At 42.8% G+C, this 25435-nt stretch overlaps 1 protein-coding gene across 1 annotated transcript in view; it reads right to left on the minus strand.

Moving 5' to 3' along the window:
* PKNOX2 (PBX/knotted 1 homeobox 2) overlaps positions 1-25435 on the minus strand; it is a 283944-nt gene that overhangs the window by 180697 nt on the left and 77812 nt on the right. Inside the window, exon 2 of the mRNA XM_033172676.1 lies at positions 22859-23084. The gene's annotated coding sequence lies outside the window, so the exon portion shown is untranslated. The remainder of the gene's footprint in view (positions 1-22858; positions 23085-25435) is intronic.

A 25435-nucleotide genomic window follows, 5' to 3' on the forward strand; every position in this document is an offset into this window, starting at 1 on the left:
CGCCAGGCACCCCTATCCTCCACTGCCTCCCGCAGTTTGGCCAAACTCATGCCAGTCGCTTCGAGAACACTGTCCAACCATCTCATCCTCTGTCGTCCCCTTCTCCTTGTGCCCTCCATCTTTCCCAACATCAGGGTCTTTTCCAGGGAGTCTTCTCTTCTCATGAGGTGGCCAAAGTATTGGAGCCTCAACTTCAGGATCTGTCCTTCCAGTGAGCGTAAATAAATGTTACTTCCGACCAAATCAGTGCATATATTTATATCCTGCCCTACTCCAAGGAGCTTGGAGGGCTGTACATGATTTTTGCACACACCCCATGGCAGCTGCCCATTTCCCATTTTGTGGTGCAGGTTAGGCCGAGGGAAAAGGTGAACATATGAAGCTGCTTTCTACTGAGAATGACAACTGATTTATCTAACTGAGTGGAAATGGCTCTTCAAGTTTTCAGAAAGTAGCCTTTCCTACCAGGGGCACCGACTTGGGCCCTAGACTGTGGGTGCTCAGTGGTTTGCAACATGTGATGTGACGTCATGATGTCACGTCACATCGTGCATGCTTCTTGGCCTCTGCCCACTGCCACTGCTCTCCCTGGTCCAGTCTCCCTTGTAGCTATGGAGAGTCAGAGTTAAGGCAGTGGCGGTGGAGGCCGTGCACCCACTGTGAAAATTTTGTGGGTGCCCAGATACTCCTGGAGTTGGCACCAGTGTTTCCCACTCCTATTTTGGAGGTGCCAGGGACATTGGCAAACCAGCCAGCAGTGGTACTTCCATCTTTAGCATCTGGCCTTGCCTGCTTTTGGATTGGAATCTCAACGGAGTAACTCAGTAGCAGAATCAAGCGCTTACCAAAAATGTCCATTTAACTCCCAACACCAGTATTTAAAGCCATTTCGTTTTAGAAAAGAAAAGAAAAACTCTTGCTGCTGCTGGCAAGAACATATGACCACAACTAGCTCACACATTCTAGTAGCAACTAAATCCATCAAAGTGCCGGGTGTTAGCTAAGAAGGACAATGAGGTGAAAGGAAAAAAAAAACATTTCCTACTCAGTAACATTCACGTAGGTGAAATGGATGGTGGAGAATTCTTGGGGACATCTGGAAAGCATTAATTTTATGGTATGTTTCATATCACAGGCAGGTACTTTGAACTGAAAGCTGGTAGCAATCCTGCGTCCCCCCCTGGGTGGGCTGCAGTTCGCTCTTTCAATCTACACTGCATCAACATGATAAAGGGGTTAGGGACATGGCAATGACATATTCCAAACACAGCTTTCTGCCTCTGGGGAGAGAAGTTAAAAAAAAAAAAAACACCAAAAAACACAAACAAATTACAAACAGCAGCAGTAAACAAAAAGAAAGTATTTAAGCCTTTCAAATTCCTCCCCCTCCACTGTGCGCATCACACCATTAACAGTTCCATCAGAAATTGTAAATGACTTGGATAAATTAAAGGGCTTAGCAGCTGCTAAGAACAAAACCACTGAAGATTCGTTTGTTTTGTGAATAAGTCAGTAAGGAATTCAAAGTGTACCCATAAGAACACAAGACCTACCTTCTTTGTGCTGTCTTCTGTGTATCTTCTGTTTCTGATATTGCCCCACAAGCAGGACATGAAAGCTAACAACCCTCTCTGCTCCCCCAAGCAGAGGTACACAGAGCATGAATCTGAGGTCTCCATTGAGAGGTCATGGCTAAACAGTCATTGGATACAGGCTCTTTGGGGCTGGCACAAGACATTTCGCTGCCTGGAGGGAAGTGCAAGATGGTGCCCTCCTCCACTCCACATATGGAAGCCAACTGGGCTGGCAGCTGAATCATACTTCGGTCACATCCACCACATATGCTCATAGCGCTTCTCACGCCACAGACACGGCTTCCCCCAATGAATCCTGGTAACTGTAGTTTGGTAAGAGTACTGTGAATCGTAACTCTGTGAGGGGTCTCCTAACAATGCTTGGCACCCTCAACAACCTACAGTTCCCAGGATTCTTTGGAAGAAGCCTGACTGTTAAAGTGGTATACATGGGCATCAGGGGCTGGACTGAGGAGGAATGCTGGGAGCCACCACCCCCTTCTCCTGAACCTTCCCAGTATTGATTTAGAACAGTGGTTTGCAGAGGGACATAGTCCAGAAGGGAGAAGCTGGGAAATACTGGGAGAGGAACAGCTAGAAGAGGGCACACCAGGAGAGAGACAGCTTGCAGATTCAGTGTCCTTGGACAGCATTCCTGACCCCCCCCTTGCCTAGGACTAGACGGGCTCTGAGAGTGATAGAACAGAAAGCGCATAGGCAACAAGCTCAGATTACCCGACATAGGAGTGATGTAGATTAAGGGGGACAGAGGGGGTAAACCTTAACAGGGAGCAACACCATTTTTAGAGGGATATGCATTCCTTTGTCCCTCACTGTGATTATTAAACTCTGGTAAGAATGCTCCTTTTGTTTGATCTTCTTAATCACTACCACCAGGGGAGGGATCTGATTTCATGAAGTCTGACAATGGGTTTCAAATGTATGCATACCTTCAGTGTTGGCAGTGGGGCAACTCCTCCAGCACACCTAGGAGCAGGACACTAGCTTGAGAGGGGTAGTGAAGGTTGCTGCCACACAGAGGTCTGTTCTCCAGATACAGTACCTGCCCCCTAAGGCAGCTGTCACACTCTGCCTAACAGAAGGGCTACCGAGGCCTGTCCCTCTCTGTAAGTTTGTTTCTTCTTCTTTTAAATTCATCTATGCTAGTGTTTATGAGTGCATACTCTAAAAAAATAAAGAAATCCCTTTTAAATACGTATGCAAAACAACCAATTCATTAACACTTGTGATTGATAAGGATATATTTAAGTTATTACAGTTTAAATTTAACCTCAAATTATAATTTAAAATAATACAAAAAAGACGGAAGAGGCATACGTATACACAAATCGGTTTGGGTGTCTATGTCTTTGTCATAAGCAGGAAAAGGTGGGTGTTTCATTATGAAGAAGAAATTTTGTGCACATATTTACATATAAATGTAAATTTAAAAAAAATAAAAATAAAAATGAGGAAATCTGGTCGACTTCCCTGTGACCTAGGAGTCTCACAGAGCAATTTCATTCATGTCTACTTAGAAGTAAGTCCCGCTGAGTTCACTAGGACTTACTCCCTGGCAAGTACACATATGTAGGATTGCAGCCTGATTTCCATAAATGTCACAAGAAAGAAGAAAAAGGGAAAAATGAGAAACAAGAAAACAGTGGGGGCTGATGGTTTGTACTGAAGACATGATTGCCCGCTTTAGGGTCACTGATATTTCCAAACAGCAGGGACTTGGATGCCTGTAGATATATATTCTTGCAGAGAGGGCACAAGCCAAGGAGCTAGGAAGATCAGCTTTAGAGCAAGCAGTGAGGAAGATAAGCTGCTAAAACATCTGGAAAGTGGGGGGAGGGGAACACTTGGGAATGTTCGACTTGAAGGATTTACTGGAAGCCTCATTATGGCCAATAGGGAAAATCCTCGGGGTTTCCTTAAATGTACACATGGTTATTGCTTGTCACGAAGAGATTTATTTCCCAAGAAAACGCTATAGAAAACTGATGAGAGATCCTGCTCTGAAGGTCATTACACACACACACACACACACACTTCTCAAAGGCTTGACAAGTATCTCCAGTATCACAAGAACATACATCTGCAATCTAAATTTAATCTTCCAAGTTGCATGGCCGACTGAAGCAATGGCAAGGCGAGTGTGGGAGGTGTACTTCTCAAGAGGAAGAGATGAGCAAAATCCCAGGCAACGTGTTACATTTGGACATATGCACCACAGCGTTTCTTGCAGGAATAGATATTAGAGGAGTGGAGGTGATGCAAATTTTTTTTTAGCAGGGAGGCGTTGTGGAGGACTGAGACTCTTCACCCTTGGCAAAGATGGAACCAGGCCGTATGGTACCATCATTGAAAGAGAGAGGGAGAAGGTACAGAGTCACGACCATTCCATTTGATTTAAGTTCAGATTTAATTAAAGCAACGCTTGCACCCTTCTTGTTTCTTGTAATGAAATTCTTGAATGCTGTGCATTCATTTTCAGTTTCTTCTCACACGCTCGGTCTTTCAACCAATTTACTTATTTGCTCACTCACTCAATCTGGCAGAAGACAACTTATTTTAGATGAGCAAGAACACAGAACTGTTGTTGTTCTGTTTGAAAAGAGCCAGAGATTGATTCCTACTTTGTTCATTCTTAGGAAACATACCACTCAAGGAATGCAAGGAAATGTTGCCCCCCTCCCAGCAATAAAATGATGACATTTGCATCTGACATGTTGATCCCTGGTTATGGGATGAGGGCATAGCAAACATTCTGTCTCAAAGTGTTTGTGACTCAACCAGAGGCCGTGCTGGGGAACTGGCTTAGTGTACGGAGTAGAGCGGTCGTCTCTGCCGTTTGCGAGGTGTCTTTGGTTATCTCCATGTCTCAGCCTAATCTACCTCACAGGGCCGTTGTAAGGCCCAACAACAACAGCAACAATTCAATGTATATCCCACCATTCCCCTTGAAGAAGCCCAGCTTGGCAAACACAGCAGCAACAAAACAAGCATTCTGAAAACAGTCAAAGCATCCTAATAGCAGCTGAAAGCATTATCTCATCCAGTGATCTCAGGGTTGAAAGGAACAGTATCGCTCAACCATCAAACGCCCGAGTAAACAGGAATGTTTTCAAATTCTTCCTTTAAAAAATCAGTAACAACAGAGACAGGCACATCTCACCATGGAGGGTTTTCCACAAATAGGAAACCACCACTGAAAAGGACCTGTCATGATTCAACAGTAGCCAAGCAGCCTTTGGTGGGAGCTGGTTGTGCCATACACACAAATATGCCACTCTTAAATTCAATGGAAATGCTAGCAGCCTACTCAGCAGGTGAGATGATGAAGCATAATGGAATACTGAAAGTGATATAAAATGTTTAATTACTATTGATTCTATAGTGCCAACAATGTACACCTTATAGAGTGCAAGACAACTCTGTGCCCCAAAGAGCTTGCAATTAACTATTCATGTAGTGACAGAGATGGAGGCATGAAGCTTCTGGTGCTTTTGCACAGTACTGACCTCCCTGTCGCCTCTCCCTCTGGGTAAGCAACAGTGACCCACATGCTGTGAAACTAGGATACAGCCTCTGCTCCACCCAGCCACAAACAACTTCTGAAGCAAGCATAGCTTTCCTTCCATGGTGAACTCCTCCCAATGAGTCAGTTGATCTGGTATGGTGAATGAACAGTATGGTGAATGAACAGTCAGTTGATCTGGTATGGTGAATGAACATGATGCATTTAGGTTAGCTGAACTGCATCCAATGAAGAACATGAACACAGGCTGGCTGCACAAAATGCATCCAATGAAAGCAATACATACATGGCTGACAAAATGTGACGAATTAAAACTACATTTCTGTTCAATGAATAAACAGAAATGCACCCATCCTTTGAAACTTACAGTTCTCTGAATTTTGCGTAGCAGTTCTCTAGCCATCTACAAAAATACTAGGGTGGAGTGTATGTACAAACGACATATTAGTCAAAATAACATACAGAAATATGTATATTGGCAAAAAAATCACACTAAAATGTTAGTAGAATTTTCGTAAATATTTTTTTTAAATGCAAACTGATGTGAAAATGTGGTGGACTGAATTTAAGATTGGAAAAAAATCAGAACTTAGAACGAAATCGGAACCGACAGATTTGCAAATCCCTCCTATTAGACTGCATGTGTTGTGTCACTTTCTAAGTGAAATTTTCAACCTTTGCTGGCATGTGGAACAAAAAGCAGCAATCTGTGTAGTTTAGGAACTCCTCTTGTACTTTACAAGATGTCTGGCCTATAAAGTCCCACGCTTGGCCATTAATGATGTGTTAAAATATTTATATTAGCAAGGTCTAAACTTTAAAAGGTTTTTGCCTACCAAGATTAAGCCTATTGTCTGACAGCCAGAGCACATGTCAAAAACATAATACGGAGACCCAAAGGAAACGGCCTCCGTGCAGCAACTTAGCCCTGCCACGTTCATCATATGGTACCTGACGCGCAAAGTTTTCCAGGACAGCATCAACCAACTGGTTGTGATAGTGTAGAAATGTTGACATGATAGGTGCTAGAAGATGTGGCACCAGGGATGGTGAGTTATCACATCACCAGCTGTCTCTGCGCTGCATCCAGCTAACTTCTACTCAGAGCACAACCACTGGAATTAATGGACCTAAGTTAGCCATGCCTATTTATTTTTGTAAGTCTACTCTCTGAGCAGAACTAGTGTTGGCTATAGCCCGCTGTGTGATTTCTCTAAGCCACACTCCAACTCTAATTTCTGGTTCTCCCCCATTCCTTCACAATAAATAGTTCCTTTGTAGTTTTGTACCCCTTTGCCTTACCTCCTATTTCAAAATTTGGCCTATAAAATCCTGTCCAATTTCAGCATTTCAGATGCTTTCATTCCTGATTTCACTGGCTCCTCTTACACAAGAGCTGTTTTACATTGAATTCCAGATGTATAAAAGATGTAAAATATTTCTAAATTATTCACATGGCATTTAAATATGAATCTGCTACCACCGCAAAATTATGAGAAATAGAGGAGCTTGTACTAAAGAACCATCACCTCCATTTCGCCTTTTTCCTCCTTTTATTTGAAAGGAAAAACGTCTTGCATTTGATTGCATTAAGTGACTATGGAGAAAGGGCAAACAGAGACAACTATACGAAGCAAAGGCCACTGAACTCACATCCCAAGCATCACTACCAAACTAGCCCTGGGTAGTCCATCAACCTGCATCTTCTACAATAGCTGATGAACTTTGCCACCAACACATGGTAATGCTTTGTGCTGGTGAAAATGCCACTTGGAAAAGCCACTTACTGGCCCCTCTGATGGGACCTGTCCAACAGTAAAAGCCTTTTGGGAACAAGTGGTCATAGAGATTAATGTTATCACAGAAGACAGAGTGGCACTGGATCCTAGGTTATGCTTATTATCTGTATTTGATAGGAGAAAATGCTGGTACTGTTTGCAGACCCATAATTATTTATTTGATGGTAGCAGCACGCCTAGTTATTTCACAGGGATGGAAAACTGTTTCGTCAATTACTTTAGATAAACTGGCATAAAAAAGCTTTATTTATAGCAACTTCTGAGAAAATTACTATTTGTGCATGTTAAAGAGGGCAAGGAGAACTATTTAGAAGAGTGGTGGAATTTTATGTTGCGTATGAATTATCAACCTTTCTGGTTTCTTATACCTTCCAAATACAAAATTGTTCGGAGAAATTAGTAACGCCTGTGCATTTTAACATAATTATATACTTAATTTGATTTTGGCTATTGTTTGTTCTGATCTTATATTTCCCTCCTGTGTATTCAGAGAGTACGTGTTTGTATTTTGCTTTGTCATCAATTTCACGTAAGAAACAGCGCTAGAACTTGTGGATAAAAAGTGAAGCTGAATGTTGGAAAATTCAGTACAGTTGACTTGCAGCTTAAATGCATTTAACTTCAGTGAATTCAGCTTTACGCACTTGGCTGAAAAAAGTTAAAATGAAAAGTGGTCGGTCATCGGGGGGGGTGTTAGTTGACAATCCCACCCCACCCCCATTGCACTCACTTGGGAAGAGTATTTGGAGGTGCACAAGGAGAGTGTGTGTGGCCTTGGGAAAGTGTGTTTTGACTATACAGTGGTACCTCGGGTTACATACGCTTCAGGTTACATACTCTGCTAACCCAGAAATAACGCTTCAGGTTAAGAACTTTGCTTCAGGATAAGAACAGAAATCGTGCTCTGGCGGCGCAGCGGCAGCGGGAGGCCCCATTAGCTAAAGTGGTGCTTCAGGTTAAGAACAGTTTCAGGTTAAGAACGGACCCCCGGAACGAATTAAGTATGTAACCAGAGGTACCACTGTATGGGGATTTTGGCTTTATGCATTATCGCCAGAACATAACCTCTGTGTAAGCTAAGACTGTACAGACAGAATAAGTGCTTCTTCATGCAGCACATAGTTAAACTACAAAACTCACTCCCAAAGGAGGCAGTGATGGCTGCCAACAGAGAAGGCTTTAAAGAGTAGATGAATTCGTGGAGAATAGGGTTATCAATGGCCCTGGGAACCATAGGAGGAGATGGTGCCCAGGGCGGAGCTGTTCCACTAGGACTTTGGTCAGGGTTCAGTCTGACTCCCCCTCCCCTTTTATAAGAACTTGCATGAAAGTGGCCTCCAAACCTTTCTCACAGACCCATATAAGATCAGCACAAACAATTGGGCCTGGTGAGTATTTAAGGTCCCCAACCTTAATCTGCGGGTTGCCATCTGATTGGATTTTACGCTGATCCTGATCTGATTTTAGGATGTATTTTAATTGATTGCTTGATTTTATGTTAATGTATTATACATTTGATGTTAGCCGCTCTGAGCCCGGTTTTGGCCAGGGAGGGCGGGGTATAAATATTATTATTATTATTATTATTATTATTATTATTATTATTAGTTCGGGACCTGCTTGCAGGTTCCCCACAGGCATCTGGTTGGCCACTGTTAGAAAACCACTAATATAATTTCATGGAATACATATGGAATACCAACTTGGACCCTCAAGATCTCTCAAGGAGAAAGAGGCAGAACTAACCATAAATAACCTGTGAGCTGTGGGTAGAGGTCAGGAGCTGGACTCCCACTTCCTGCAGCTCTCCACATATCAGACTCTCGCCTTCTTTGAAAAGCATTGGAAGCAGCACAATCCGTTTGTGCTGCATGCCACGTGTAAACAGCCTCAGATGAAACTTGTGATTGCCTAGACACAGGAGCTAAGGGAGCAAAATAATACTTGGTGAAGCAAAAAAATGTTAAGAGCCCTGAAGGATTAGACCAAATCTCAGGCTGGTGTTATCTGATCTGTGCATCTTTGGTTTCAGCTTCCTACCAGCAGCTCAAGTTAGTAAGCGACTGGGAAGTCTGAACTGTTTGGAAGCTCAACAGCAGCTCTAGGGGGAGCCATATGCCTCACCCTGGGGTTTGTTAGTGAAGGGATGCATTTTCACCAAGGAATATTAATAGGACAAAAACAAGTGGTTGGAAACTTTTGGATAGGTATGTTTAGTGCTACATGAAATCCTATACTTTGTTAAATGTGATGCGTCTTTGAAATTAGCAATGGAGGGAAGTCTGTTTAAGGGCAGCAGTAAGAATGACTAAAGCATTCAGATTAGGTATAACGGTCACTGGACGTTCTCTGTACATACCAGGGTTGGATTTAAGGTTTGATGAGGCCCTAAGCTATTGAAGGTAATGGGGCCCTTTATATGTCCAGCTGTCCTTTGTCAACAACAAATTGTCACTCTTTTTTGTGTTGAATATATGCTATATGGTAATTTATGGACCTAATAGGTATCTAAAGCCATTTCAACATAAAAATATGTATTTTATCAAAGTAATTGTTGAAAGTCCATGCAGAATGCAAAGTCCATGCCAAATGTAGGCATCCTATATATAGAAATGAACAAAGCAGTGATATTTTAAGGAGCAGGCTAGCAGGCAGGGCCCATTACTTACATCATAGGAGCCTACACAACACAAAGCACTGTTGCTGTATGTAGGTTTTATTTTTTTTATCTTATATTTTGGAAATGTACATCCAGTTTTTTTTTCCTTTACATTTTGGGGGGCCCCCAAGAGAGTGGGGCCCTAAGCTAAATCCAGCACTGCTACAAACACACATATAAACACGACCTCATTTTCTGTCCAACAGACCACAGCACAGTATACAATATCAGTCATAAAATGCATCACATAAAATGCAAGTTAAAACGAATAATGTTAAAATGTTGTGAGCTTGGGGAGGGGATGTAGGCTGTATGCCAAGAGACACTTCTAGCCCCTGGAACCAGCAAGTGTTAAAATCTAAGTCTGATGAGGTGATCGCCTGGGTGATGGGCCATTAAGGGGAACAAAGGAAAGGCAAAGTTGAAAGCAGAGCAAGTCAGAGAGAAGGTCAGAGCAATGTTTGATGTCTGTTTAAATCCAAGGCTGTAGCTACAGGAAGAACAAGACCCTTTTGGGGTGTTAATGCCGTGAACTCCTCCATCATAGGCTCAGGTAAAAGGTAAAGGTAAAGGGACCCCTGACCATTAGGTCCAGTCGCGGACGACTCTGGGGTCGCGGCGCTCATCTTGCTTTATTGGCTGAGGGAGCCAGCGTACAGCTTCTGGGTCATGTGGCCAGCATAACTAAGCCGTTTCTGGCGAACCAGAGCAGTGCACGGAAACACCGTTTACCTTCCCGCCGGAGCGGTACCTATTTATCTACTTTGACGTGCTTTCGAACTGTTAGGTTGGCAGGAGCAGGGACCGAGCCATGGAAGCTCTCCCTGTCGCAGGGATTCAAACTGCCAACCTTCTGATCGGCAAGCCCTAGGCTCTGTGGTTTAACCCACAGCGCCACACGCGTCAGGTAGTAAATAAACCATATTTCATAAAGACACCGCAGTCTCTGCTGTGCCTCATTCCGAAAGGAAACATGAACCCTGGATAATCAACCCCTGGAATCTCGCACTGCTTGGGAAAGTAGGGTGGCATGCAACAAAACCATAATGTACAGCAGCATCATAACAACAACACAGCGTTCTGGCATCCAACTTCATGACTCTCATTGTTCTATACAGAAAATATACAGTTTTGATTAGTTAAAAAATTTCAACTTCTGCCCTCTTCAGTAAAACAGCTGGGGTTTCGAATGAAAGCCATGGGACACGACGACAGTGGTGGGTTCACCTAAGTCCCTCCACACATGGAAATGTTTACAGGGGGTTATGGAGTGATGTTGCCTAGTGCTACCCACTGCTGCTTCTATGTTTCCCTGACATCTGCAGACATAACGGTATGGCTTCTCCATACAAGGATGGCTCCTCTCTAGTAAGGTGCTTCCTCTTGTGTAGGAGCTCTGCCAACATACTGCAGGTTGCTACAGGGAGAAATTGTGCTGGATCCGCCAAGAGGCTACTTTCTGCCGCCCGCCTCCACCTCATCACCCTCGCCTGAGATTCTTATAAGGAGGAACTGCTCCTGCAATCTCTGATATCTTGCTGGGTACCTTCCTTTTTTGCAGGAACGTGAATGCATTTTAGATTTTTTTAAAAAAAAATCTACACTGTATTTTTTTTAAAAAATACACTTTAGATTTTGTTTTAAGTTTTTGTACAGTTTTTTATTTTATTTTTTGCTCGAATTATCCTTTGTATTATTCTTTGTGAGCTGCCTTGGGGGCCTTTTTGGCTAAAAGGCAGTGCAGAAATGAACTTTTGACATAACATATAGAAGTAGAATGGCTTTCAATATCCAAAGGGTGTGCAAATGTCAAGCGAGTGTGGTTATGGCAACAGCTCAGATGACAGTGGTGGGTGACTGCATGGCCCCCAAAACTCCCCCCCCCCCGGTTCGTTCAACATGTGTGAAACCCCCTCCAGTTTTATGAGCACAGAGGATGGAGTGATTCTAAGGAGCATGGCATGAGCAAAAAGAGAACTATTTTCTTAAAAATCAGAAGGTAGAATTATTATTATTATTTTCATCTTCCATATTAAATCCCTGTTGTTTTAGGTCTTGGATCTAATTAGCAGGAGTCACCTTTACTCTTTTTCAAACATCTTCTAAAAACTGTATTTTTTCAGACAGGCCTTTCAAACCTAAGATGCTTCACAACCAGTTTGACATTTCAAAATTATTTTTGCTGTGCTTTTTGGGTTCTTTACTGCCTTGTGATGTTTTATATTAAGGTGCAGTTGATAAATATTTAAATAGATTGATAGATCCAGAAGTTTCCCTTTCTAATAATACTGTATATAACAGGTTTATAAACCAAGTCTTCAAAGATTCCAGTACATTTTATTGGGGGGGGGGGAGGAATCCAACAATTCAATGGAAAAAAGCACCTGAAAGCAGCAGAACAGCAAAATTCTGAAAAGTTTTAAAACGGCTGGGGGAAATTAAAGGCCTTTGCTTAGCACCAAAATTAAGAGAATGAAGGTGTCAAGTTATGGATGTTTTCCAAATGCAAACATTTTTGCAATGTACTTTCTGAAAATATAATGGATTTTTGTATGTTACTTTTACTAACATGAGTTGTTGGTTTTTTTTTACAATTAAGCGGTGTATAAAATTCATGAAATAAAAACAAACAAATAAATAAATAAATATCATATGCATTTCTATGCACACTTTACTCTGGTGTGTGTGTGTGTGTGGCTGGAAAACTTCATTGCAGAATTCAGGGAGGGTGAATTTCCAAGAATGACTGTGTTTCAAATTGTGTATTGTTTTGGAAAGTGCAAATTAAGTAGCTCTGCCTTTAAATACAAGCTGAATCGAAATTCTCTGCCTTTCCTACTCAGAAATGGACTGGAAGTCAGTGCATCTCTTGCAGCAGAGTTAAATGTGTTTCTGGGTAGCTCAGTCAGTTACACCAGGGGTCAGCAACCTTGTTCAGCCATGGGACAGTCCACTGTCCCTCAGACCCTGTGGTGGGCCGGACTATTTTGAAAAAAATATATGAACGAATTCCTATGCCCCACAAATAACCCAGAGATGCATTTTAAATAAAAACACACATTCTACTCATGTAAAAACACACCGATTCCCAGATGTCCGTGGGCCGGATTGAGAAGGCGATTGGGCTGCATCTGGCCCATGGGCCTTAGGTTGCCTATCCCTGAATTAGACTGTGGTGCTGATAATGCCAAAATTGCAGGTTCAATACCCATAAGGGACAGCTGCATATTCCTGCGTTGCATGGGGCTGGACTAGATGATCCTCGGGGGGCCCTTCCAACTCTTACGATTCTATGATTCCACAACACCCAGTCCCAACTGGCATTCTAGCAGCTGCATTCTGTATACAAGCATAATCGCTGTTGTAGAATGGATAACCTGCGACCGTCCAGATGCTGCTACAACTACAACTCCCATCATCCCTGGCCATTGGCCATGCTGTTGAGGGTTGATGGGAGCTGGTCTATTGGGTGAAAACAGGAGCCAATCAAGAACATGGCATTGCTCCCGAATTGTTCTCATCAATTTGTGTTCTGTTCAGCTCAGTGTTTCTCTAGGCACAATCTGGAAATGGAAACCCAATACAAGCTAGATGAGGCAAGGAAAGTGAAACATAAAATCCTGATAAATCAGAGCACAGCTTGATGCTCGCTAATTACCCGGTAATACTATTTATATGCTGCTGGCACTCTCAGAAATGAAGCTTCTACTAAGGGAGGTCCACATCAATATTAATGCCATCACTCTCATGTTAATACCCTGAATCGCAAAGAGACAAAGACGCACGTTCAGGCAAAATGAAGAGCGGGGGGGGGGGGGGGAGAAAGCGGGGGGAGAAAAGGAATATTTCCAAGTTCAGAGGATCTAAAAAAAACAGAACAAAACAAAAAAAGTGAGGGAGACAGAGAGAAGAAAGAAATCCATGCAAAAAAAGGAAAGGACAAAGCAAGCTGTGTAACAAACAACAGTAATTAACCCTCTCCACCCAAGCAGCTTTTTTGGTGAATTCATAAATAAATAAATAAATAAATAAATAAATAAATAAATAACAATATACTTCTGTTCACACACACACACACACACACACACACACACAAACCAGAGCAGCTCACAACAATATTACATAAAACCATACAGTAAATAAAAGAAAATAAAAATCAGAGACCAACTAACAGTGTACTATAGTGTTAAGAGTGTCAGACGAGGGCCTGGGAGACCAGGGTTCAAATTCCCAGTCAGTTATGAAGCTCCCTGGGTGACGTTGGGTCAGTCAGTGCCACTCAGGCTAATTTACTTCACAGGGAATTAAATAAGGAGAGGGAGAATCACATACACCAGGGGTCAGCAACCTTTTCCCTCAGAGCATATTGTGGGCCAGATTATATTTTGGGGGGAAACAAATTCCTATGCCCCACAAATAACCCAGAGATGCATTTTAAATTAAAGCACACATTCCACTCATGTAAAAACACCAGGCAGGCCCCACAAATAACCCAGAGATGCATTTTAAATAAAAGGACACATTCTACTCATGTAAAAACAAGCTGATTCTTGGACCGTCCGTGGGCCGAATTGAGAAAGTGATTGGGCTGCATCTGGCCCACGGGCCTTAGGTTGCCTACCCCTGACATACACCACCCTGAGCTCCTTGGAGAAATGGGGGGCGGGAGAATACAAATGCAATCAATCTATCAGTCACAGAAGGATCTCAATTGGCAGTGTATGCTTGGCAGCATAAAAAAGTTTTAAACGCCCACTTAAAGGCTGAAACAGAAGGTGCCCACTGAATCTCTGTTGGCAAAGCATTCCACAAGACTTGGCTCCGTTCTTGTTGTTTGGCTTCTGGGTATTGTCAAATGAGTTTCGACAACCTGGGTGACAACCAGCAACACTCTTGCTGATGTGGTCAAGAAAGGGGTGTAAGGGTTCAGGCCGTCCCTGTGGTAAAAGGTAAAGGTAAAGGTACCCCTGACCGTTAGGTCCAGTCACGGACGACTATAGGGTTGTGGCACTCATCTCGCTCTATAGGCCGAGGGAGCCGGTGTTTGTCCGCAGACAGCTTCCGGGTCATGTGGCCAGCATGACTAAGCCACTTCTGGAGAACCAGAGCAGCGCACGGAAACGCCATTTACCTTCCCACCAGAGCGGTACCTATTTATCTACTTGCACTTTGACGTGCTTTCGAAATGCTAGGTGGGCAGGAGCTGGGACTGAACAACAGGAGGTCACCCCATTGTGGGGATTCAAACCGCCGACGTTCTGATGAGCAAGCCTAGGATTTGTAATTTAACATAAGGGTCTTGAACCTGGCTCAGCAGTTGATGGGCAGCCAATGCAGATATTTCACCAAAGTCTCCTGTCTCATAATTTAACCAATTAGCTTGGGCTCTGTGCTCTGGAGCAACAGAAAACAAATTTGCTGTGCTATGTATGCCCTCCAGATATCTGAAGAGGGCTGTTATATTGCTTCTTAATGATCTCTCCTCCAGCAGAAGATACCCAACTCCTTCTTTGAGAAACTGGGTTTGGGGCATGTGCGTTTGGAATTCCTCTTCTCAGAATATGCTTGCTACACCCCACATATGCCCCAGAAGGGGAATACGCCTTCAGCTTCAGGCCTACTATTTTATACATAATCCCATTGATGCAAATTTAATCACTTGATTTACTGATCCACTAAAACTTAAACCACCAGTCAACTAAGTTTACTTGTAATGCCTCATATATTGTGTGCAGCAATGCCGACTTTGCACAAATGGGAATTTTTTCCCTTTTTCCCTCCTTTTTGCTAAGTTACAGGAGCAATGTGGGGAAGGCAGGTTGTGGCTAGGATAGGGAAGGATCAACTTCCCCTCCCTACATGTTGTGATCTTGATAAAAATCCCCCCTTGCTACAGTTGCTATTAATCTAAGGAAAAGCAAGACATGTAGCCGCGTGAATTAAGTGCAATGTACAGTTTGATACTAAAGTTTCTTTAATCTGGTGACAGACCTGTTTCATTCTTCTTGATTCTCTCTTTTCTGTTTGCTGCCTCTTTTCCTGTTTTATTTTGATGAGTTATTTTCTGAACTTGCAAGATATCCCCCTCCCTCTCTTTGCTTTCCATGAAATGCAACGGAACCCCTGCTAGCTCAAGTGTTTTTTGTATGAGGTCTCCTGTTGTCACTGGAAATGATAAGCATTTTCTCTCTCTCCCTGATTTTTCCAGCATCATCAACAACTATTTGTTCCAAGTATGTTAAAGATTCTGATTAAATGTCAGGTTTCGGGGTTAAAGTTACTTTTGTAGCTAAACATGAAGCGCCCCCCCCCCCGGCAATTTAACCCCAAAAGAGAGGACAGTATCACTTCCCACCCCGGACAAAAAAATTAAACTCACAAAGTACTGGGGAAATGGTACTATTTATAAAAGTACTCGCAATTGTCTACTGGTTATGCCCAATGCATTTGAGAATAGCACTCTTCACAAAAATAAAATGAAAACATCTTTTTGTTCAGGAGACAAGAAGTGACTGCTGTTTCTCTTGATGACGCGGATTAAAAGACTCGGATGCAGACTGTTCTGGGGGACACGCTTGCAGGGAGGAATCCAGCTTGTGACACAACTTCCTGCTTCCACAATTCCAGCTGTGTGTTTTCAACTACAGGCAGTCATGGGAGCAACTGCTGTGAAGTTGTTTCCTATGGGGGTCTTGGTTCACACACTAAGGTTCTCCCCCAAATTATTATTATTATTATTATTATTATTATTATTATTATTATTATTATTATTATTATATTTATACCCCGCTCTGGGCAGCGTCCAACAAAATACTAAAATATAATAGTCTGTTAAACATTCAAAGCTTCCCTAAACAGGGCTGCCTTCAGATGTCTTCTAAAAGTCTGGTAGTTGTTTTTCTCTTTGACATCTGGTGGGACAGTGTTCCACAGGGCGGGTGCCACTACCAAGAAGGCCTTCTGCCTGGTTCCCTGTAACTTGGCTTCTCGCAGGGAGGGAACCACCAGAAGGCCCTCGGCACTGGACCTCAGTATCCGGGCTGAACGATGGGGGTGGAGACGTTCCTTCAGGTATACTGGACCAAGGCCGTTTAGGGCTTTAAAGGTCAGCACCAACACTTTGAATTGTGCCCCGAAACATACGGGTATCTGTGCATTATGCGAACTGGCCCACAACTCAAGACTTGGGGAATACCAAAAGTTGCCAAGACGAAAAGGAAATTCTCGATTGGTTTGCACAGTACACGACCTATAATCGCTGCCCTCCACTACATCTTCTGTAGCAGGACTGGGCAAATGGGAAGTCTCTGGCCCCGGTTAGTTATCTCAGTTATGCAACGGTCCGTTTTTCAATCTGTCACCACTCTGTGCCTGAAGCGGATGGGAACAGAGATGAGGCGAGGAAAACTTCCTTAACTCCACACAGTTTAAGAGCTCCTCTCCTCCTCTGAGGCAAAGCTGCATTCCTGCTCTTTTACATTCCTAAAACAAGCTCTGAAACCAATTCAAGCACAAACAGGAACTTCTTTGCTACTGGATTTTCTGAAGGAGCAGCCCGTGTGGTATCACTTCACACACACACACACACCCTCCTGAAAGAACATCATAGTCGTGTCAGACAAATGCAATTTGGATGGTCAACGTGGGGGTTAAAGGCTCGAACGACATGCACACTCTAAAAGGTTTGTTTTTTTCCTGCTTCTGCATTAACAAGAAGCTTTCCTCCATGTCCTGTTTACTTGACAGCAGAGATTACAAGATGGAAAGACAGCCTGACCCATCGCTAAAGTGGCTTTAAGAGCCAAAATAATGTAAACAAGAAGAATACCAGGCCGCTCTGTGCAAGCAAGAGTTCTCTCTCAATCGACAGCTATTTTTGGTTCCAGCTGTTCTCACTGGTTACAATTTAGAGACACCCCACTTCAATTTGGGTGTGCGAGAATTAGGAAGAAAGGGTCAACAAATCTTCAGGGCAGCTTTTTTAAAAATACAGCAAGCAAATCAGCAAGTGTGTAGGAAAGCAGCTGTCAGATTCTTCCATCATGCACCCAGATTGTGGATCCACCATCAGCAGCGCTTGAGGAATCCTGTCTCTGCAAATCTGAACACGATCAGATCTGATCCATACCTTCCAGGAATTTCACATTTCTCTGAACATTATATAGAACTTAGCAACTCAAGAAGCACATCAAAATGCATTTACAAAATACAAATTCTGAGAGAAAATACATCTAGAAAAGCACATTTTTGCAGAAAATATGTTTAAAATGAATATTTAAAGACTTGTGCACATTTTTTTCATTGCTTTCTAAATTGAAGATTGATGAGGAAATGGAATGGAATGAACTTCTAAGAGAACACATGTAAAGGTGACACAGACTGGAAACAGAGTGACTCATTCATCCCTGTCCACCACACTCCTTGGTAGGTTTCTTGTGGTGTTCTGAATACGGATGGAGAGAAATTCGATTCAATTCACAGTTTCAGGTATACCTAACCCAATTCACTTTCTGAAACAATATGTGGACTTTAACATAGCCATCCTCATCATCTTGCAATGCAGTTCTCCAGCCAAAAATGTATTATATAAAACGGAATTGCTTTGCAAAAAAAGTGGGGGGGGGGGGTGTTAGGCAAAATTCCCACTAAAATGTTGCTGAATTTTCACAATGACTTTAAAATAATAATAATAATAATAATAATAATCAAAATAATCAAAATAATCAAAATAATTGTAAACTGATGTGGGAAGGTGGAAAAATGTATCTGAAATACTACCTCCTTCCCTACAAACCTTCTAGTGTGCTAAGATCAGCAAAGGTGGCCCCCCTTGAAAACAAAAAAATAAAAAAAATCCTTCCAGTAGCACCTTAGAGACCAACTAAGTTTGTTCTTGGTATGAGCTTTCGTGTGCATGCACACTTCTTCAGATACCTGAAGATACCTGAAGATACCTGGTATCTGAAGAAGTGTGCATGCACACGAAAGCTCATACCAAGAACAAACTTAGTTGGTCTCTAAGGTGCTACTGGAAGGATTTTTTTATTTTTTATTTTGTTTTGACTATGGCAGACCAACACGGCTACCTACCTGTAACTACCCTCTTGAAAAGTCCTCTGTACATTTATCCAAACTGACAGATTGGTTAAATGCTAGACATTTAATCGGTTCAACCATCTTTAACTGACTGATAGCCTTCTATCAGTCCAAGTCCATAAAGCCAAACCTATTAGTACAGGGTCACATGACCATCTGAGACCATTGCATCAGTATTTTTTTCCCCAGTATGTGTGCTGCTCTGACATAGGCTGAGTCATTCATCTATGAGTTCCCCAGCAAGCTGAGACCAGATCACCTAGTCTTGCACCATCACAGATGTAGGCTTTCAGACCCTTGTGGAATGTCTGTCTCTGCTTAGCTCAGTATATGACAAACATCTTTGGTCCCACATGTTCTGCCCACAATGTCACAGATGGTGGAAGTCAATGCAGGTTGACTAATAATGGAAGCTGCCTTAGGGTCAATGGGCTGGATTAGAGGAGGCATCAAAACTGTTTCAACTGCCTATTTTTCACAAGATGTGATATTTTAATGTATTTTAATATTTGTTGGAAGCTGCCCAGGGTGGCTGGGGAGACCCAGTCAGATGGGCAGGGTACAAATAAATTATTATTATTATTATTATTATTATTATTATTATTATTATTATTAATAATAATAATATTAATATTATTATCCATTTGCCCTTGATCCAAAGATAGCCTAGATACTCTATGTAGGTAAAGGTAAAGGGACCCCTGACCATTAGGTCCAGTCGCAGAGCAAGTTGGAGAGAAGGTCAGAGCAATGTTTGATGTCTGTTTAAATCCAAGGCTGTAGCTACAGGAAGAACAAGACCCTTTTGGGGTGTTAATGCCGTTTGGGGTGTTAAATGCCGTGAACTCCTCCATCGTAGGCTCAGGTAAAAGATAAAGGTAAAAGGACCCCTGACCATTAGGTCCAGTCGCGGACGACTCTGGGGTTGCGGCGCTCATCTTGCTTTATTGACCGAGGGAGCCTGCGTACAGCTTCCGGGTCATGTGGCCAGCATGACTAAGCCACTTATGGCAAACCAGAACAGCGCACGGAAATGCCATTTACCTTCCCGCCAGAGCGGTACCTATTTATCTACTTGCACTATGACGTGCTTTCGAACTGCTAGGTTGGCAGCAGGAGCAGGGACCAAGCAACGGGAGCTCACCCCGTCACGGGAATTCGAACCGCCGACCTTTTGATCGGCAAGCCCTAGGCTCAGCTTGTAATAAATATGTTTCCATATGAGAAAGTATCTCACAGCACCATTTCTCCAGCTTATGGGAGCAGGAATGGAAATACACATCCTGAGACCTCCAAGTATCAATTCAATAATTAATAATAATAGTAATTCTTTCATATCAACTCTTCTACTGTTCACTGGAGACTGGAGTGGCAATGATTTTTTAAAATAGTAGTAGTAGTATTGTAGTAGTAGTAGTAGTAGTAGTAGTAGTAGTAATATTCCCCTGCTAGCTTTTGCTTCTGCTAGTTCAGGTGTAAGAAGTACTTTGTGGAAGAAGCTGAATGCATGCTATTTACTTATTAAATAAACACCCATATTCTTCCTCTCCACCATAAGGTGTTGAAGGTGCCTCACCATGACAATTAGGAACAACAGACATAGGAATAATATAGTGCAATAAAACAATCTTTTAAAAAAACCCTCTACAATAAAACGAATGCTTTCTTAAGCTACCAAGATGTATGGTGATGTTACGCTATACTATCCCTCTTCTCCCACCACTGTATTTATAGCATGTTTTAATTTTTGCGTTTTAAAAAGGCTCCTGTCTGTCCTGAGTCTAACAGTAATTAAACACACACGCACACACACAATTCAGCACATAATTTTACATCCTGTCTGCAGCTTGTTCAAGCAGAGATTGTAACACCATAAAATTCGAAGAGGTATTCTCACAGTTTGAAAAATTGAAAGAGGACTTCACATCAGTCTCTTTATGTGTATCTCCTGGTTCTTAATTAGGAGTATTCTTAACTGGGGTGCTAAAAATGGCTAAGTTGTTAGCCCAGCTACAAACGGTAAGAGCAGGGTCTTTCTGAGTTATTAGTTCAATAAAACTGGTTAATGATGGCACCATTACATTTAACTCCTCAGCACATTAACAAAACAAAAAAAAATCTCAAGACAGTATTTAAAGTAGCACAAAAAGTCAAGATATTTACAAGTCACAGCCTAACCAGAAAGCAGCAGGGAGTTTTGCTCAGACAAAACCATTGTGAGGTGGGGAGAAGTCAGGGTGGTTTCAAGGAGCTCAACAATGTGAACCTGTGCGAATTTGGGTCCATGATACCTGAAGGACCACCTGAGCCATTATATCCCAGCTCAATCGCCGAAATCATCCGGAGAAGCACCGTTGCCTCTTGTGGCACAGAGGCCTGACTGGCCACAGCTAGAAGCCAGGCTTTGAGTGTTGCATGTTCCAATCTTTCAGCAGAGACACAGCAGCCATCCTTGCTTTTGACTTTCCAGTGTCTTTTAGAAGAACTTTAGATGCCAGCAGGGCAGGCTGTTTAATTTTTTATTGTTATTTTAATGGCTATTTGCAGAGGCTTTTTTCAGGAGGAACTCACCGGAACTCAGTTCCAGCACCTCTCAGATGAGTTCCAGCACCTCAGGTGACCTCCATTGCCATTCTAAGAGAAAGAGGGAGGTGTTCACAGTGAGTTCCATCATCTCTTTTTTTAGAAAAATAGCACAATACGATATTTGTATTGTTTTTAATGGAGTTTTTTTAATTTTTGTACATCACCATGGTATTCAATGATATGGTGATACACACACACACACACACACACACACACACACCTTCTGGCCTTGTACCAAGTCAGATCATTGGTCTATCTAGCTCATTAAAGGTAAAGGTAAAGGACCCCTGGACGGTTAAGTCCAGTCCAAGGCGACTATGGGGTTGCGGCGCTCATCTCGCTTTCAGGCCAAGGGAGCCGGCGTTCGTCCACAGACAGCTTTCCAGGTCATGTGGCCAGCATGACTAAACCGCTTCTGGTACAACGGAAACAAGAGTGCATGGAAACACCATTTACCTTCCAGCTGCAGCGGTACCTATTTATCTACTTGCGCTGGCGTGCTTTCGAACTGCTAGGTTGGCAGGAGCTGGGACAGAACAACAGGAGCTCACCCTGTGATGGGGATTCGAAACGCTGACCTTCTGATTGGCAAGCCCAAGAAGCTCAGTGGTTTAGACCACAGCGCACTTGCGTCCCTGGTTGTGGCCAATGCTAGTCCTGCTCAGAGTAAACCCAGTGAAGTTAACGGACATGACTAACTTAGGTTCATTCATTTCAGTGGATCTACTTTGAGTATAACTTAGTTGGATATAACCCTATGTCCTGCTTTCTTGCCTAACAACATGTTATGTTCTGAAGAAGTGTGCATGCACACGAAAGCTCATACCAAGAACAAACTTAGTTGGTCTCTAAGGTGCTACTGGAAGGAATTTTTTATTTTGTTTTGTTTTGACTATGGCAGATCAACACAGCTACCTACCTGTATCTGGAACATGTTATGTGTTATAGATACCATGACAAACCACACTATAGCTAGGTCTCCTTTCCCTAAGCCAGACCCTACCTCAAGGAGAGGAATATTAAGCAGATGGTACTACTTCTTCAAGCAGGTATTCATTCATTCATTCATTCATTCATTCATTGTACTCATAGCATATCCTTCATCAATTGAACCACAGAAGGTTGCTGTTCCTCCTCAACACTGAACACAATGAGCATCCCCTCACCATACACACTTTTTACGACTTGCTTCATTGCAATCTCACCTCACGCAATCCCTATTCAAGCTTTATGTCTACTTGCATTCAGAAAATGCTTGGAGGAGAAGGAGAGGTGTGCACATCACTCATGCTCTCCATGTCACCAGCGGCCCCACTTCCGGGAGATTCACGGTGAGTTCAGCTGAGATCAGAGAGCAGTCAGGGGACACAGACAGCCGGAATCCTTGCTTTTAACATTATACGGAAAAATAATCATAAATCTAGTGGGTATCTACCCACCATAGGTTTTTCATGAACACAACTCCTTTTGGGGAAATGAGTGGTATAACTGATATAGTAAATATAATTGATTCATATAGCTTGGTATGCTAAGTTAGGGAAAGTTTGTCTGAACAGAATAACTTATTAGATGCTTTCTTGAATCAATTGAAAATCCATACCTAGAGAGTACTTTTTAATGGGTTCTTCTCCAACTGGCAAGAGGTAGCATGTGCAGTCCCTCAGCACTCTGTTGTGGCTCAGATGCTGTTCAATGTGTTCAGTGATGAAAATGTAGAGAGAAGCCCCATGAAGTTCGAAAAGTTTGACAACGCTGGTTCGGACGGAGGACAGTTGGATTGACAATGATTAGAACTCAAGCCAAGCTTCATCAGTGGGCAAACTGATCTGAAAAACATCAAGATGGCAATTAAAGGTTTACAATGGAGAAGAAGAAGAAGAAGAAGAAGAAGAAGAAGAAGAAGAAGAAGAAGAAGAAGAAGAAGTACAGAAATCTAGTGGAGGAAATAATAGATCAAATATATTCCTACGGCAATGATTAGTGAATGTAAATTTGACCATTTGAAGGCTGTATTTCTGATTCCTATAGAAATGTTGCACTATCTCACTGCATTATCTCACTACAAACCCACAGAGCCTATGAGCGCCCCCCTCCAACTGCCCCCTTGGCAGGCCCATGCAGAGCTTACCTGAGTCCCAAGACGGGACTCTTGTTAAGTCAGTTTAGCCTTCCTTGGCCATGTGGTGGTGAGGTTGGTTACTATTCTCTCTCTTAAGAAGTACACAAAGCTATAGGAGGAAGGTGGAAAACAGATATTCTCTTCCGCTTCTTCTTTCAGCTCTATGTGCTTTTCAAGGCTCAGATTAATTCTATTGGATCAAACCTTTACCCAAATCCACTGGGAAAGCGAAGTTTTCACTCTCTGTTGGGGGTCAGTTGATCTGGGGAACAGGTGAGAGAAGTGACCAGAGGTGGTGGTGCCCACACATTTTGCTGAATGTGCCCATAGGCCTTGGCTATCCCTACTGACTCAGACTACTGACTCAGAAGAAGCCCTGAAGTCATTATTATTTTAAGATACTATGACCTTTCCCATAATAAATGTATTGGTGCTGACCTTTAAAACCCTAAACAGCCTTGGCCCAGTATACCCGAAGGAGCGCCTCCACCTCCATCGTTCATCCCGGACACTGAGGTCCTCCTCCAAGGGCCTTCTGGCAGTTCCCTCCCTGAGAGAAGTGAGGTTACAGCAAACCAAGCAGAGGGCCTTCTTGGTAGTGGCACCCACCCTGTGGAACGCCCTCCCATCAGATGTCAAGGAAATAAACAACTATCTATCTATCTATCTATCTATCTATCTATCTATCTATCTATCTATCTATCTAGTTTTCCATTTTAAACCAATTAAAACCAAATTAAAACATTCCAAATCACAAAAAGCCAAATACAGATGCCAAATTTTATATATATATATATATTGGGTGGCTTCCCATGCTTTGAAGTTCGCGGAGTGCTGATCAACCAATGAAGGAAATAAACATCTATCTGACTTCAGAAGACATCTGAAGTCAGGGAGGTTTTTAATGTTTGAGGTTTTATTGTTTTTTTAATATTTTGTTGGAAACCGCCCAGAGTAGCTGGGGCAACCCAGTCAGGTGGGCGGCATCATTAGGGTCTCAGGTAATGGCTTCTTCACTGCAGCCTTTAAGTTTCATTCTCATTGTACTCATACCCTCCGACATTCTCTGATGAAAACTGGGGCGTCCTTAGGAAAAGCGGGACATTCCAGGGTCAAATCAGAAACCGGGACGGCTTCTGTAAATCCAGGACTGTCCCTGGAAAATAGGGACACTTGGAGGGTCTGCTGCCTCTTCCCATATTTTTTCTCTCACACTGCATTTGGGTTGCATCCATAGCCTACATTTAGAGCACCCTTATAAAACTGTATGTAGCCAGGGCTTCCGGCACAGAATCCTTGGAACTGTAGCTTGTGGAATACTCTCCCTGAGGAGGTTCACCTGGAGCTTTCGTTGAATATCTTTAGGCTCCAGGCAAAAAGAAACCATTCCACTTCTCCCAGGATTTCGTTGGGGAGCTGTTGTTTTTCTTTGTTACTATGTTATGTGTTTTTGTGGGGTTTTTTTTATTGTAAACTGCCCTGTGATCCTCGGATAAAGATTGTTATAGAAATTTAATAAATTATAACAACAACAACAACAGCAACAACAACAGCAACTGAGAGCCAGTGTGGTGTAGTGGTTAAGAGCGGTAGACTTGTAATCTGGGGAACCAGGTTCGCGTCTCCACTCTTCCACATGCAGCTGCTGGGTGACCTTGGGCTAGTCACACTTCTCTGAAGTCTCTCAGCCCCACTCACCTCACAGAGTGTTTGTTGTGGGGGAGGAAGGGAAAGGAGAATGTTAGCCGCTTTGAGACTCCTTTGGGTAGTGATCTAGCGGGATATCAAATCCAAACTCTTCTTCAACAACAACAATCATTTGTGAAGGCTTCTGAGAGTTGTTTATAGACCTCCCCCCATTCCCCCCACAGAGCTACAGTTTCCAAAATTGCTTAACTAACCGTCCCTCTTCCCAGGGAACTCTGAGAATTGAAACTCTGTAAGGGGACAGGGATCTGGCAACTCAGCCCCCGCAGCAAACTACAGTTCCCAGGATTCTGTGGGGGACAATAAAGTGGCAGAAGAGTGCTTTAAATGTTTGATGTGGATATGGCCTTG

The sequence above is a fragment of the Lacerta agilis genome, chromosome 15 (assembly GCF_009819535.1).
Source record: "Lacerta agilis isolate rLacAgi1 chromosome 15, rLacAgi1.pri, whole genome shotgun sequence".
Classification (NCBI taxonomy): Eukaryota; Metazoa; Chordata; class Lepidosauria; order Squamata; family Lacertidae; genus Lacerta; species Lacerta agilis.